This window comes from Condylura cristata, unplaced genomic scaffold (genome assembly GCF_000260355.1).
Source record: "Condylura cristata isolate star-nosed mole 26May11 unplaced genomic scaffold, ConCri1.0 scaffold00014, whole genome shotgun sequence".
Classification (NCBI taxonomy): Eukaryota; Metazoa; Chordata; class Mammalia; order Eulipotyphla; family Talpidae; genus Condylura; species Condylura cristata.
In genome coordinates this window covers 78,214-94,819 of record NW_004567115.1, presented here as the reverse complement: position 1 = coordinate 94,819, position 16,606 = coordinate 78,214, and the positions used below count along the sequence as shown (strand labels likewise).

The window sequence follows — 16,606 nt, the reverse complement described above, 5'->3', positions numbered from 1 at the left end:
GAGGGAAATGCACGGGACTATGGTGGTGGCACAGGGGTGATTTGGTGATGGGAAACCCGTGGGGATTACAATGGAGATGAAAAAAACATGTGCAAAATGATGTAAAAATAAACTTTAAAAAAATACAAATAAAAAAAAGAAAGATCTTTTGAAAAGAAATTTATGAATTAATGATGTACCAACCTCGAGACTGCTATGGTTGTTTTTGTTATTATGAAGATTAAAATGCAGTGTATTTAAAGCACTGTATCCAGGGGCTAGAAATGGTAAATACAATCCATAAACACTGGGTATTTTGTTTTACTTCTAGAAACCCCAAAAGAGTGCCTGACATTTCAACAGTACTCAGCAAAATTGTTTTGGAAAAAAATGCATTCATTTACATTTTGCCTCATTTCTTATTCAGTGTAAAATTCCCTTGCTAGATAATGTTAAGTACTATGGATGTGCTAATTGAATCATTTCAGCAATTTGTCTTACAGAAAGAAAAAAAAAATGACACAAAAGAAGGGTAAGTAGCCTGCCATAGGTCACATAGGGAGCATACTCTAGGGCAGGGGTTTGATTCCAGGCACTGCCCTGGGTATCTGACCTGACAGTGTACAAGTCCCCAGTTGCAGGTGACATAAAGCTGGAACAATATGAGAAGAGGATTTTGAAATTAGCAGATTTTTAACAGAAGAACTGTGAAAAGCCTTTAAGTTGGGTACCTGTCCTCACCTATAGTTAGGGTTGGAAACATGTTTAAATTCATCCCAAATGGATTTTTTCATCTTGTCTAATTTCTCATGTAGATTGTTCCGTGACACAATCTATGCAATGTCTGTCGTCAGAGATGGTATGGATGGAGGGGAAAAAAAATCAGTCTTTCCACGCTAACTTATGTTATGACCTCCCTTTTTTTTTATAATCGTAATATCAAAATATTCTGAGCAACCTTTAGCTTACAATTGGATTGCCTCAGCCTCATAAGGCCCTACCTGACCCTGCACTGTACCAGGGTGAGAAATTCCTCTGAAGTCAAAAGTGACTTGACAACTGGCTGATCAATAAAAGCAGAAGGGCTGTGTCTGCAGTCTCTCTCACTGCCAGATGCAGGAAAACCCAAATCTCATCACTCTACTATCTCACCTAGCCTTCTATTCAGCTTCTAAAGAATTACTCAAAGTTCCTACCCTCTGGCCTTTAGATGTGGAAATTCATCCAGGTTGCCTGTTTTAGAGCTAGTCAGGTTTTCTATCTGCTACACTTCAAAGGAATTCACACAAGTCTTCTGGCTAGTCTTTCAGGATTCTACTATCTAGTCTTTAGATAAGGAAATTCACCTAAGTCTCCTATTCAGAGCTAATTATGCTTTCTACTGTCTAAACCTCAAGGAAACTCACTTAAAACTTTTAACAAGTTTCTTCAAAGAACTTTTCTGTAATTTGATTTGCAAGAAATTTCCTCTTCCTGCCTCCTAGGATGTCTCAGGTAGGAAAAAAACCCATTAGGTAGCAGATAAGGTTTAAGGGACTTTATTTTAGTTAATCTTCACTATAGTAATATTAGTCTTAAATTTTGTGCATCTATGTACCTGTTTTTGACCTTGATTGATTTTAGAATATTATAACCTCAAGTAAAGTTCAAAAAGACCCCAGACTATTCTTAGAAAAAAGGTGATTGTGATCTTAGCCTCTTTCTTATGCTAATGATATCCCTCTGCCTGCTTGAAATGTATAAAATAAACTGCTGCTGAAATCAGAGCAGGAAGATTTGCACCCAACTCTGACTCAGTGTCTTCCTCACTCCAGTTCCCCTTTACTCCCCAAATTTTGGAATCTCTGCTCCCCGATGCCATTCCAACCTTGAGACACTGCCTGTTCTGTCCCCCCATAATCCGTGATCGAGGACAAAGTCTCCGACAGTTCCACTCATTTCTATCCATCCCTGGAACTTTCTTTTAGCTTCTCATTTTTGTTGACGAGAAAACTCTACTTCCTGCAAATAAAAACAAAAACAATAGAAGCATGACTTCCACCTTATGTAAATGTTTACTGAGAACTTGCAAGTGCCCTTCATCCATGCAAGTGACTATGGAGATGGAAAGAACATTCGTCCCTCAGCCCCAATTTTTTTTAACTTGGAATGCGTTAAGTCTTATGGGAACTGTATAGCCACTTGAGAATAGGGTCTATATCATCTCTCTGTTTATATTTCTCAGGATGTCTGCATCGTTGATGTTTTAAAAATGCATACTGAGAGCTCCCCCTGGTGGTGCAAAGTGTAAAAGCACTGCGCGATGAAGTTCTGGGAAGCCACTGCAAGCAGGAATTCCATCCCCTGCCAGGGAGCTGAACCCTATGGCTTGGCAGACAGCTCCTGTCCTGCCTGGCTGCTTCCTTCAGCAGTGTACTTCGTGGATCTGCTTGTTCTGCTCCCCACTCTGCCTCTAGTGAATCCTCTCACCCACCACACCTCTGGGCGGTACCCCAGTTCTGTATGTATAAATAAATAAATCTTTCAACAAACAAAAGAATGCATGCTGAGGGAATAAATGATGAATATAAATAACTGAAGTAATGATTGAATTTATGTGTATTTATTCTACAAATACTTGCTGAATACCTCCTTCTGGATGGATCTAGAGCTTTAGAGGGGGATCCATTGGAGTTAAAATCAGTGGACTGCAATTTCTCACCCATGCAGTCGCACATCAGTCTGAGACTAGCTTTGCCACTTCTATAGTACATTTACCTCACCATGTGATAGAAACTTCCTTGACCCTCAGTTTCCCTAATAGAGCTAATAACAACACACAGCTCAGAAGAATGTTGTAGGATAAAAAGTGAGATTGCAAAATGCTTAGCATTGAGTCTGTCATAACAGCTTAATAAATGGGGACAGTTATTGCATCAAATATGTATCCTGGCATCAGAGAGTTATGAAGGTAATGAAAATAATTGCAGTTTTAAGATCACTTTTTCAATAATATAATAAATGTATGCTTTTAAATTTCAAATAAAAGTGGCAATGTGCATGTTTTGAATAAGGTTGCTTTCCGTATATACCGTAAATTTGTTTGAGCTCAAATAAAGACTTAGAATTAATTATAAAAGAACATTCTAAACTACATACTAACAAAGCACAAGTGAAGAATAAATGAAAAAAGTTAACAATTATGCTTTAACATTTGTCACCTTTTAAATAGTTCTTAAACTATTTAAACTGTTCTTAAAATTCTAAGCCTTGCTCTAAAGAGAAATGAGTTTTGTCAGATTGAGCTTTTTTTAAACAAGTGTTTGTAGACTCAGTAAAGAAGTGATTTAAGGTGAGTGAGAACCAGGAGAGCTGGAGTGTCTGAGAACACAAGGTCATGAACATTAAAGTGGCAAAATTTGCCTAAGAACATATGTTCCCTCCCCCTCCAATAATTTAAAGAGATAACCAGGAACATGGAAAAAGATTCACATACAAGAGTATTGACTGTTTCCAATGGGACTATATACTCGTAACGCATATAAATTATATAATTCAATTGTGAAATAAATTAGGATAGCCACCTGATGGAATACTATCCAGTCATTAAAAACCATGTTTTCGGCCCTCCCTGGTGGCGCAGTGGGTTAAAGCACAGCACAAAGAAGCTTAAGCCACTTCCGCATGAGTTCGATTCGGACTGCCCGGGAGGAGATCCACATGGGGAGGCAGACCTCTCCTGACCCCCTCACTGCTCCCCTCAGCAGTGTACTTCCTCGATTTCCTGTTCTGATCCCCCTCTCTGTCTCTGGTGAATCCTCTCACCCTCCGTATCTCTAGCCTTACCCTCCGTATCTCTAGCCTGTACCCCAGTTCTATATGCATAAATAAATGAATCTTTAAAAAAATGTTTTCAAAGATGACAATGATACTGCAAAATGTATCTATTTTTAATTGAAAATAAGCAATAGTCAAAATTGCATACTATATCCTTACGTAAGTACAAAGAAGAATGCTGTTCATATGCTCAATGATTTTTTATTTGTTTTCGCATTTTTATATTCCTGATTTTAAATTTTCTACATCAAAGGCATTTTTCTCTAATTTTTTTGGTGGTAAAATACATGGAACACAGATTTACCATCTTAAGCACTGTTAAGTGTACATGTTCGTGACATTAATTATATTTATATACTGATATGTGACATCACTTCCATCTACCATATCTTTCATCTTATGAAACAGAAACTTCATACAATTAACTTCCCATTCCTTCTACCTCAGATCTATTCTGATCTCTGTTCCTATGAATTTGACTACTTTAAATCTCTCAGATAGTGTAATCATGCAGTATTTGTCCTTTTGTGACTGACATTTCATTTCACTTAAAGAAATATCCTCAAAGCTCATCCATGTTGTTTATGTCCGCAGCAGCATTCAAACACACCCTTCATGCACAAGCCTGTTGCACTTGCACAATCTCCACAAACACATTCTGCAGCATCTGATGAGATGCTCTCAGCAACTCTAGTCATGAGCAGCATCTCTAAGATCTCCTCCAAACCAATGAGAATGGTCTCCAGCCACCTCGGGGCCTGGGGTGATGGTGCTCTCTGCGTGGCCTAGTGGCTAGATGCACTATCCCCACCCTGCAGAGATTCACCATGTGGCAGTTGGTGGTGCTTGTCTGTAGGACCAGCTGCTGCAAGGTGTTGATTAGCTTCTGACGCTGGCGACTCTCCTCCCGCACGGCCTTTAGCTCAGCAGTCTGGTGGTCCAGCTCCTGCTGGCTACACTCTTGTTCACCCTGGCTAGCCTGTACCCGTGTCTCCAGGTCGGCAATGCTGGGCACAGGCAGTCCTGGCAGTACAGCAGATACTCGATCATGAGCTGCGCCAGACACACCACCTTGAGTAGCGTTGTGTTTGCAGGATGCCCACAGCAGGTGCATTCCTCTGCACTGAAGTTGCAGAAGGTGATGCCAGTGATGTTATCTTGCAAGGTGGCCACATCCAGATCTCGCATGTCGTGGTCCACATTTAGAGTACTAACGCGTTGCCAGTCCACACTTTGAGTTCAGGGCTGGAACTTGAAGGGAGCAAATGGGTTGGTCCCACATTTGGGGGAAGCCCTGGGTAACTACTAGGGAAGAGTGCCACGAAGGCCACAGCAGCAGGCACAGGAACTAAAAAAGAACCTGAAAGAGAAAAGTCTCCAAGTTAGGCAAGGTGCATGTTATTGCATACACTGCTCATCTAGCCCCCAGAGGCTAAGCGGGGTGAGGTGAGGGATTCATGCAACAACTCTAGCAAGAGTGCTACATATTGACATGTTTAGACACCGATTTATTTATTCAGAGCCTCGTTCTTGGGCCAGTGTCTCCATATCCTTAAGCCTCATGTATGTATTGGGGAATCATGGGACAGGCTGATACTTAGGAAGGAACTGGGTGAATCACCCAGCCAATTCCCTGGCACATTGACTTCCCGTGGTACCCAAGTCCACTGCAAGACAGCCTGCCAGAGGTCTTTGCAAAGGAGGAGGTGTCAAATGTATCCGTGGGTCCTTCCTTCTGCAGCCCCATATTGACTTCAGGTTAAAAGTCAGTAACTTGCCATGGATGGCAGAAATACCTAAACTCTGCCACATCATGTGTTCTCTAGTACAAGACTCTAGTAGAATAGAGATGAGCTTAATTATTTCTCCAAGTTTCCCTGCTTTCAGATGTGATCATATGAATCCTGATATCTCCAGTGAGGTATGAGTGCAATGATGTCCAGGTCTCTGCACTCAGATGCAGCTCTATCCATGGTGCTCTTTAATTCAAAACTAATGTTTAGTGAAAAGAGCTCTAGCTTGTTGTCCAAAGAAACAGATTTTACCCCCCACTTTCTTGGTAGGCATAGATGTTATCTCTATTTGAAGATTAATTTGACAGTAGCAATAGGAATTTAAAAATGAACATGCCTCTGCTAAGAATTACAGTTTAGCTACAGATCTATAGAAACAAGTGTGCAAAGGTGCTTGGCAAAACTGCCACTGTAGTATTGTTTGTAATAGTGGGATACAAGAAAGCAACAGGAGAAGCCTGTTGCTAGAACAGGAGAACAAATAGTATACCTATATAATGAAGTATTTTGCAGCTGTGGATAATAAGAAGGCAGGTTCTCATGTACTGACATAGAATAATACATATATATATATTCCATTTCTGTTTAAAGGGCATTTAATCACATTTCATAATAACCTATAAAAATAAAGGCAACAGGCCCTCCTTGGTGGCGCAGCGGGTTAAAGCACAGCACTGAGAATCTAAAGCCGCTTCCGCATGAGTTCAATTCCTGCCTGCCCCGGAGGTGGCCACATGGTGTGGCAGACCTCTCCTGACCCACCCGCTGCTCCCCTCAGCAGTGTACTTCGTCGATCTGCCTGTTCTGTTCCCCACTCTGTCTCTGGTGAAGCCTCTCACCACCCCTGAGCCTCTGGCCTGTACCCCAGTTCTGTATGCACAAATAAATAAATCTTAAAAAAAAAATAAAGGCAACATGGAACTGATATATATATATATATATATATATATATATATATATATATATAAAATATATCCAAATATATCCACATATATGAATATACATATATATGTATGTTTATACCTTATATTACAATGGCTATCTATGATGGTGGAAGAAAATGATGGCGATAAAAAAACAAGTAGATATGCATGGGTATGAAAAGGATGGATAGACTGACAAACACACATAAGCCTTACACAAGTGCTGATAATGACACACACACACACACTAATATATATATATACATATATATATATATAAATACATAGACATGGATGAATAACTTACATTTTTAATATACTATCATAAATAAAATTTACTAACTTATTCTTCTTCAATATGATACACTATGTCATTTCAAAAACATTATTTTTAGAAACAAGCAAGCTGTGAAATAGAAGTTATAGAACTTTATTCTCCTCTTCCATTGTGAAATAGAAGTTATAGAACTTTATTCTCCCCATTATGCTATCTCTTTGCTATTCAAACTTCTTTGCAATTGTCTATTACTTCCATCAAAATTTTAAAAACATACAATTTTTTCTTCCCCTTAGGATCATAGATTCTGACAGGGGCAAATAGACATACATGTGACTCTATTTAATTGCATTCCTTTATATATCATGTGATTCTGACATTTTAGCCCAACAGACTGTCAGAGAAGAAAGAAGGAGAAAGGCCTTGAAGGAGGAAACAGGAGGGATGCATTTGCAAAAGATGGAAAGGGCCCCCAGGAAGGCCCCTGACCTGGCTGAGTCTATCTCAATCTGTGAAAGGCAGTGGTGGCAGAGACAGCCCTCCCTGTCGACCCTCAGGCTGCAGTAAGACTTAGAGCTGTAGGAGACTGATAACACTGGTTGCACAGCAGTGAGTGCCAGCCTCTGCCAGAAAAAACTCAAAATACAAACCAACAAGCAACTATTCAGTCTCATTTTACAAACAAGGAAATTTATACCCGGGGGAAAGGAGACCAAAGTGGAAGTATGGTTGAAGGCCCATCTGTTCTAAATCTTGTGAACCTGCAACACTGACCCTTAAGGCTAAGACTCTGCTGTCTGTGCTGCCATGATCGGTCAGATCATCGCCCCTCATCGCTCTTACTCATTCATTTGTCCACTCACTGCAAGGACAGTCAAGGACAGGCCAGGTAGCTGGCACTCCAGCCACCAGAGGGAACACATCCACCCCAAGGGGGAGCTCAGCATGGTTCCTTGTCACAGTACAAGTGCAAGTGCAAACCCCTTAGCCTGGGGCACTACTGACCCACCTCCTCAGGCTCAGGTCCCATATTCCCTGCCTTAGTTTCCTTTCCCAGAACAAAACCATCTAGCCACTACCTCCTCACCGCAGCCATAAGGAGAATGTCAGCCAACTTCTACTAAAGGTGTCGAGTTATTTAAAAACCAGTAAATGAATAAAAGCAGTCAGGAGACATGAAACCTGCCATGCTGAGCTCCACGTGCAACCGTGTCACCAGAGCCTCAGAGACAACTGCCACAACCAACTGTGCCTGAGAGCAACAGCAGGTCCCCAGGCATGCTAAATGTAACAGAACACTGACCCCTGTTCTCCCACACACCAGGAGCTGGCCTGAGCACTCACTGTTTATCTATTTAAGCTTTGGTTTCAGATGTGTGCCTATAAGCCTCCTTGATGGTAACACCAAGAACATTCCATCACCAACTGTCTTGGTTCCCCCCCCTTCTGAACCCCCATTTCTTGACTCCCTTTCATTCTCTTTAGTTATTGCTATCCTTTCTCTCTGTCAGACTGGGTGCCAATACTCTCTAGATTCTGCTGTTTGCCAGCAACCTCTGTTCCCTCATACACTCCCGAGGGATGAGTTCTCATGCCCACAACCTTAGTTAACACAAGCTTGCTGTCAGCCAAGCCTCAGCCACTCCCATATCTCCTGTTAGCACATTGTTTCTTGAGGCCTGTACAATGAGCCTTTCATTGTGATTGTACCATAAATTACAAATGTAAATTCCACCAAGGCTGGGAATTGTTAAATACAGGAAACATGCCAAGGATAAGAGAAACCCCAGTATGACTCAATGATAAGCAGCAACTGATTTCTCACCTTGGGGCCTACGATATAATCAGGCAGGGACTCTCAAAGTTGGGTCCCTGACCAACATCACCACATTACCTAGGAACTGGCCAGAAATGAAGATCTCCAGACTTAGTGACTCAGAAGTACAGCAATAAGGAGTGTTGGGGGTTGTGGCAAAATGGAGCACACATACCTTGCTTAATTGTGGTAACACATCGAACTTTGGCTATGGGATTATGTATGTGTTCCTCAGGGGCTTGTTCTAAATTCATTGAGAAGATATTCAAAGACCTCGGTGAACTGGATCAAAACTACCCAACTACATCCCCAGTAACCATGGTATTGGCTGTCCACACTTACATATCTCTGTACTGTTTTTCTTTCCAGACACTATAAATGCTTCACAAACAATAATTCATGTCATCTTTAAAACAACTCGTAGAAGAGGTACTATAATGATCTGAGGCACAAAGAGGTGAAGAGACTTACCCAAAATGTGGATGGGAGGAGCCTGGCTAGAGAGCCTAAGCTCTCAGCCATAAGGCTGTGATCTTCCTTGGCTCCCTACCACTTCCTTCTGCTCCTCCTGGAGGTGAATACATACTTTAATGTCCAACTCAGACTTGAGGGCCAAAATAAATCGCTCCCACACCCACAATCAGGAGGCTCTTTCCCTCCCCCCGGCTCCCCAGACACAAGGCACAACTTCTTCTGGTCACACATACCAAAGTATGGTAAATGACCACTGAACTCCTACAAGTGCCAGGCACTGACTGAGAGTGGCAGTCACAGTTGATGGTGACCTAAGCAACAGTCTTCCCTCATAATGAAGGCAGTTAAGAGTTCTAGAATCCTATGATGCTGCAAATATGGCTGCCTGCTTTTAAACATTAGTTTCCTATTAGATATGACAATGCAGTATACAGATAAAATGTTTCAATTCTTTCAGCCCAAAATGCCCAAAAGTGGATGACTGGATTGAAAAAATATGTGGTACATATACACAATGGAATATTACTCAGCAACCCAAAATTAAATAAATAAACATATGCCTTTGCAGCAATATGGGTGGAGCTGGAAATCATCATGCTTAGTGAAATAAGCCAGAAAGAAAAGGAAAATAGGATGGTTTTGTTATGATGAAAGATTTCCTAGGGGGGGGGGACTCCACCCCCTACTCCAGCTGTCTGGACTCTACCCCCTACTCCAGTGACTGAAAACTACAACTCCCAGCAGCACTAAGGACAGAACTGCATGGACCTAAGGGCAGAGATAAGCAGGCATTCTGGGACTGTGGGGGATAAATAGAGAGCGGTTTTCCAACTGTTGCTCTGGAAAGGTAACAGTTCTCTCTGGAGCAACTGCTCTCAGACCATGTGACTGGGGGTTGGCAGTTAGTTTGTGAGGAAAGCTCAAAGTTCCCGAGCTGGTAAGATATCCAGTTACTTTGTATCCCTCTCCCCTTCCCAAGATTTTTCCTTTTCCTTTCTCCTTTTGTAAATAAACTCATTACCTTATTTTTATGTTTGTGTGCAGAAAATTACGTTTTTAGTGCATGGGTGAGGCCCCACAGACAGGCCGCCCAAGTTCACTCTCGTCTGCCCTGTAACAGTTTTTGGCACCCAGCATGGGGCCTGTCTAATTTTCACGCGAGGTTGATCAGCCCAAGTAACTTGCCTTGGCCAACTTAAGTGCATTAGGTGTGCAGCACACATGCCTTCTTTGTTCAGGTCATGAGAACTTTTTTTTTCTCTTTGTGCTCAGCTCTCACTGACTTTGACCAGCTTTTTACCCAGTTTAGTTTCTTTCAGTTTTTTTCTAGCCTTAAGTCTCAGTACCCTTTCCCATTGGATAAATATCACTAATCTGGTGAAATCTGGTTTATGGCAAATGCTGTTGCTTTTATTCTCCTCTATGGGTGGCTTCCAAGCTATTCCTGTTTTGCAATCTGTACTTCTGGGCCTATTCTTGATATTTTGTATCAAAACTGTTTTTTACATTTTCGGCTCTGTGAGAGGAAGTGGAGGGAGCTCTGCTTTTTCCACTACAAACATGCAACAAATCCAGGCCCTTATGGAAAGCATGCAGCAGAAAATACAGGCCCTTAATTGGGCTATAAATAGTATTAAAAATGATAATCAGATAGCCCTTGACTCTATGCAAGCCCAGATATGGCCCAGGATCTTATTATGACACAGAGGAGGAGTAAGCCTTTCCCTGAGGACTGCAGTAGGGCAGTTAGAAGAGGAGGATTTTTACTTGCCTAACACCTTAATCCCTTCAGGAAGAATGGTTCCCTGCATAGCAATGCCCCTCCTGTGGAAACTCATAAGGCCTCACAGCCTCCATTACCCTCTGGAGAAGGAACTAACTAGCCTTCTCCTTCCCATGCTACACAGGACACCCTTTTGGTTAGTAAGAATTGCCTTGAAGCAGGACAGTTCCCTCTTAGATGTATGGCAGTGAGTGCTTTAAATGCACAAGGATAGCCTGCTGGGTACTTTTGGTCCATCTGTTTAGCAATCTGTTTAGCACAGCAGACCTCCTAAATTGGATGAGCTCTGTTCCTTCTTCTTCTTCTTTTGTTACTTTTACTTTTTATAACAGTTTATTTTTACATCATTTTGTACATTTTTTTACCCATCTCAATTGTAATCCCCGCGGGTTTCCCATCACCAAGTCACCCATGTGCCATCACCATAATCCCATGCACTTCCCTCCCCACCCCTGTTTTTGATCCCATTCCCCACTCCACCCCCGCAAAATGTCTCTGGTATATGGCTGTTCATTATTCTTGTTATTTTCTCACCTGGTCCATTATACTCCTGCTATGAATGAAACCATCTGGTATTTTTCTTTCTCTTTCTGGCTTATCTCACTAAGCATGATCTTTTCCAGCTGGAGGAGCTCTGTTCCTTCTTACAGGCAGGATCCTAAGAGGATGGCGAACTAATTTGCCTCTATCTTTCTCTCTCACTGTCCTAAATGGGCATATATCCAGTCAATATTGCAGATGTTACTGACTTCTGATGAGCAAAGGAAGGTTTTTAAGAAGTCCAGAGAGGAAGCTGATCACCTTCCCCAACAGGATGTAGAATCCCCACAACCAGATGTGGCTATCCTGATGGGAGACCCCAACTGGGACCTCAATGAAGGTGACATGGATATGTTAGAGCTGTATAAAAAGTGTTTATTGGTAGGGCTGTGGCAAGGGATTCCCAAGAAAAACAATGTTAATAACATTCTGCAGCTTGAACAAAGTGCTAATGAGGATACATCAGAGTTCCTTGAGTGGATTATCCAAACGTATGCCAAACACAAGGATGTAAATCCTGATGCCCCAGAAAATGCATGTCTGATCACTATGGTGTTCATTACACATAGTGTCCCAGTCATAAGGAGGAAATTAGCAAAGTTGGATAGTGTGACCGGGATGAGTCCATTCCAGTTAGCAGACCTGGCATTTAGAGTATATAATAACAGAAAGGAAAAGAGACCTAAAATGGTGACTGTTTTTGTACAGATGCAACATATAACAGAGTTTCAGGGTAACAATAACAGAATGACAGGTGGACCCATGAGACACACCCTACTTCCTGCTTTAACTTTCTCTGTTGCACATCTTTGCAGATCCGGAAACTTCACCACAGCTCAATGAGGGGTAAGTCTGCGAGGGGAGTTTTGCAATAGCTTAGCCAAGTCACCATGGGTTCTTTCTTCTCATACCTGTTCTCCCTTTGTTGGTTTATAGGAAAATGATGGGTGATGGCAGTCACAGAACATGTGGTGTCAGACGCTCAAGGTGAAAGAAGGTTTGCTTCTGGGACAGAATGGTTCCAGCCCATTGTGTGTGCTGAAGACATTCTGTGCCACTGGCTGGCTTTCTCGCCTCTGTAGGATGGGACAGACGGTGAGGGAAGGTTGAGGATCTTGTGGGTGGTAACAGATGTGGCAGGCTCATGATCAGTCACTTTGTTATTCACCTTGCCTGTGGTTTTGGCATCATGGTTGCCATAGCTTTTAGCTGGTTCTCAGAATGTAACAAGTTTACCCCAAATTTATGTGAATATGGATTCTTGGAGTTTGGAATGCCTGCTGTCCTCCTTTGGGTACTCTGGTGTGCTGACAATGTATGTGTGCATGCGTGTGTGCACATGTGTGATAGTGTAAGAGATTGCAGGTGCTGGCATCCAAGGGAGTCAGTGACCTATGAGGAGCTCTTTCTGCTGGGCGCCTTGGCTAGCCCATAGGAAACCTGGTCTTTACTTCTCCACCCACCATCCTTTCCTGGCCCTCTAGCTGTCCTTTTTCCTTTCTTTGCAAACCCACACGTATTCTCCTGTCCCTTGCCTCGTGGTTAGATATTTCTTTCCATATCTTGGACTAGCTCAGAGACTGTCCCTGTTGGCTTGGCTTCCTCACAATCGACCTAGGATGATGGTCCCTTCAGGAACATCTCTCCACCTTGTGTTTTGAGGGGGCTTGCCCTTTCTGACTGGTGCTCCATGGTGGTTCACACAGCTCTCTAACTCAGGGATGGGGGCCGGGGTTTTTCAGCCACTAACTCTTTCTGCTCTCCACAGAGATCCATCAGGGCCTGCAAGCTACTGGAACAAATAAGAAGGACTCTTCTCAGGAAGGTGAGACCCTCCCCCATAATGTGTTGGGGGCTTGACCTTTCTGACTGGTGCTCAATGGTTGTTCACATGGTTTGCTATCTCAGGTGTGGATGCCAGGGTTTTAGAGCCACTAACTGTCCCTCCTCTCCCCACAGATGGATCATTTCTGAAGGTTAATGACAAAGAATGAGGACCCTTCTGAGGAAACTGGGACCTTGTAATGAGCTGGGGGACTTATCCTTTCTGAAGTGGGGATACTTCTAGCCTCCGCAGACGGAGATTCTGGCTTTATTTTACACAGAACTGGTTTAGCAAAGCAGAAATGTGAGTGGGCCTCCAGACTTAGCCAACCTCTGAACTCAGGCACCGGTGCAGGGACAAGATCAAAGAAAAATAAAGGCAGCTAATGACCCCCTTCCACCTTAAACATGGCCCTGGGGATTTAGCAGCATTGGGGACAGTGGCCATGTGGCAGGGAGAGGGAGATGCTGTCCTAACAGAAGTTCCCTGTCACCAGATTGTGCTATATACACATTGTCACAGATGCTGAAATGTAGCCTCAGAGACCTACAGTGCTTTATTAAAGATCAGAGAAGGTAACAAGGCAGAAAATGGAGATTCTGTGTTATGTTTTTGGAATGAATGTGTTGGATTTTTTTTAATTTTTAAAGTTTGTTTTCGCAGAAAATATTGTTCTCAGCCATTATCTGAAATTTAAGACTGCAAAAGCTTTACACTGTTTGTGTTCATTAATGCCAGATAGAGGGGACATGGTCATTGGGTTAACAATTACCTGGTTAACTGTCACTGTGGTTAAAGTGACCTCCAAGGAAAAACTAGGTTACGTTTAGCTTCAAAAACAATGGAATTTTTTACAAATATATTTTCCTGGAACACAGGTAGTGAGAGTAAATTTTTATTACAAGGTAACAGTGAAAAGCATGGTTGCCTAGGGAAACTTGAGTGCAAGGGTGACAGCACACAAGGTAGCAATGAACCTTTACAGCAGGTTGCCCAAGTCTCTCTAATAATCTTTAGGTGAAAGGAGCTTTTTAACCTTTCAGATTGGAGTATCGAGGCATAGTGCTGTTCAATGAGACCGGAGCATAGCTTGTAGAGGCCTTATGTGGGAACAGGGGCCAGCACAGCGTGGCTGACTGGGGTTTCACGTGCATGGTGGGGTGGGGTGGGTGGGGCAGATAACTCCCTTTGTGCACCTCATACCTTTGACCCCTGGGGCATGTGTGTGATGGGTGGCTTCCCGCAACTCCCAGCACACTTCCTGGCCCAAGCCAAAGTGAGATGGGACTTGGGAGTGATTATTCCAGACTTACATGCTTTGGGGGAAATACTCTGAGTTTTATTCTGCAGTTTCTCTGTCCCTATGTGGTAGGGGGAGTGAATTCCAGTTGCTATTCTTCCATATTTTTACACCCTTTTCAGACTTTCTCCCCCTGTATGATTTTGCTCATATTCTCACTGCTGCTATGTGAGAGCACCTGAAGTAAATTAGATAGCACCATTCCTTGCCAACTCTGCTGTTAGGAAGAACACAAGTGAAATACAAAATTTGAAGTAACTACAAATTGAAATAGAAATAACCCTCATGCACAGGGTATTTGTTGCAAGATCATTGACAGGACAGAATCCCATATATGCAGCTGATAATTATCAATGTGAGTGTTGATTATTAAGGCGTGTATTTCCAAATGCCTTCTATTTTTATCTACTTTAGAGATTTGTACTATCAAACTACTTTTGCATTTCTGTGCTGTCCACCCTTTCTCATTTTCAAATTTTAAAAATTTGGGCCAAGAGTGTCTTTCCCTGGTGGCTCAAGGAGGCAAAGCTCTGCACTATGAAGCGCCAGACGCTGCTGTAGTGCTAGCTCCATCCCCCACCAACGGGCTGACCCCCAGGGCTCGGTAGATCTCTCCTGAACTGCCTGCTGCTCCTCTCAGCAGTGGATTTTCAGTGGATCTGCATGTTCTGTTCCCCACTCTGTCTCTGCTGAATCCTCTCACCCACCCCATCTCTGGCTTGTACCCCAGTTCTGTAAGCATAAATAAATAAATCTTTAAAAAAACAATTGGGCCAACATTTGGAACATAGGTTTATCAGTCAGGGATTTCCAGAGAGACAGACGGGAGTCACTCCTCTATCCAGATTAAAATGCCATCCACATGGATGTGTACATGTTCTTATTAAAAAAATACTATGTTTCCTTCCTAAATTTCAACTACATTTACCCTTTTTAAGCTTGCATTTCCTTTTTGAAAATAATTAGCACATTTTTGTCAACATAATTATGTTTAATAGTAATAGTGTATTGCAAGGTACAGATAACAGAAATATATTTAACCAGGCATTTCTACTTTGGACCCTTGACAAATTATGAAAAGATAAACAGATATGGACATACATCATTATGCACTTAAGATTTCCTGAAGAAAAGTACTTAGCTGTGAGGTTGCAGGACAACCATCGTGAAGACTATTAGCACTCTATGCCAGGGCTGGCTCCAGTTCCTGGTGAGTATTCCTGATTTTACCTCTCAGTAGCCCTCTGCGGTGGTGCCACCATGTCGTTTTACAGGCCAGAAGCTAAACCACAGAACATTTAAAACACTTGGCTTTGATTTCGACTTGGGCTGGCTGACACTGAAGCCTGTTTCCTAACCATGTCCTTTGGGGGTTTGTTTACATTGCCAAATGCTCTTTAGAAAACCTAAACCAATTCAGTGTTTGCTATGCTCCTTTCAGCATTATCTTGCCTTAAATGTATGTATAATGTGATGAATAAAAATGAAAACTCGCTTTTAAAAATAATGCATATTTTAGTTTTCAACAACAGCATAGGATTCTTTTTCCTTTCCATGTTGATTCTATTTACAAATTGTGATATCAATTTCTTTGCTAATGACCAAAACCCTATTGATTTCTATCGCCTTCTATCTCTAACATGTAATCAATATCTAATATTGATGAGTAAAAGAAGTCACTAATGATTCCATTGATTATGCTACATAATTATCCCTAAATATGGTGCCATGAAAATAAAAGTCTTAGGGTCCTCACTGGTGGCACAAGGGGTTAAAGCACAGCACTATGAAGATATCCCAAAGCTGCTGAAGCAGGAGTTTAATAAGTTCCACCCACCCACAGGAAGGTGACCTACATGATGCAGCAGACCTCTCCTGACCAGCTCGCTGCTCCCTTTAGGCTGTGCTTCTGCGGTTCTGCCTGTTCTGCTTTTCACTCTCTCTGGTGATTCCTCTCACCTCCCCTCCTGCACCTCTGCCCTGTACCACCTTTCTTGATGCATGACTAAACCTTTAAAAAAAAAAACTTAGACCCTTTCCCCAGTTGGTATACTTAACTTTTCCTCGCTGCTGTTTGCTT

At 42.2% G+C, this 16,606-nt stretch overlaps 1 pseudogene; it reads left to right on the top strand.

Annotated features, from left to right (window-relative positions):
- Positions 1 to 11,599: 11,599 nt before the first annotated feature.
- The window catches only part of LOC101628698, a 61,372-nt pseudogene continuing 56,365 nt past the window's right edge, over positions 11,600 to 16,606 (top strand).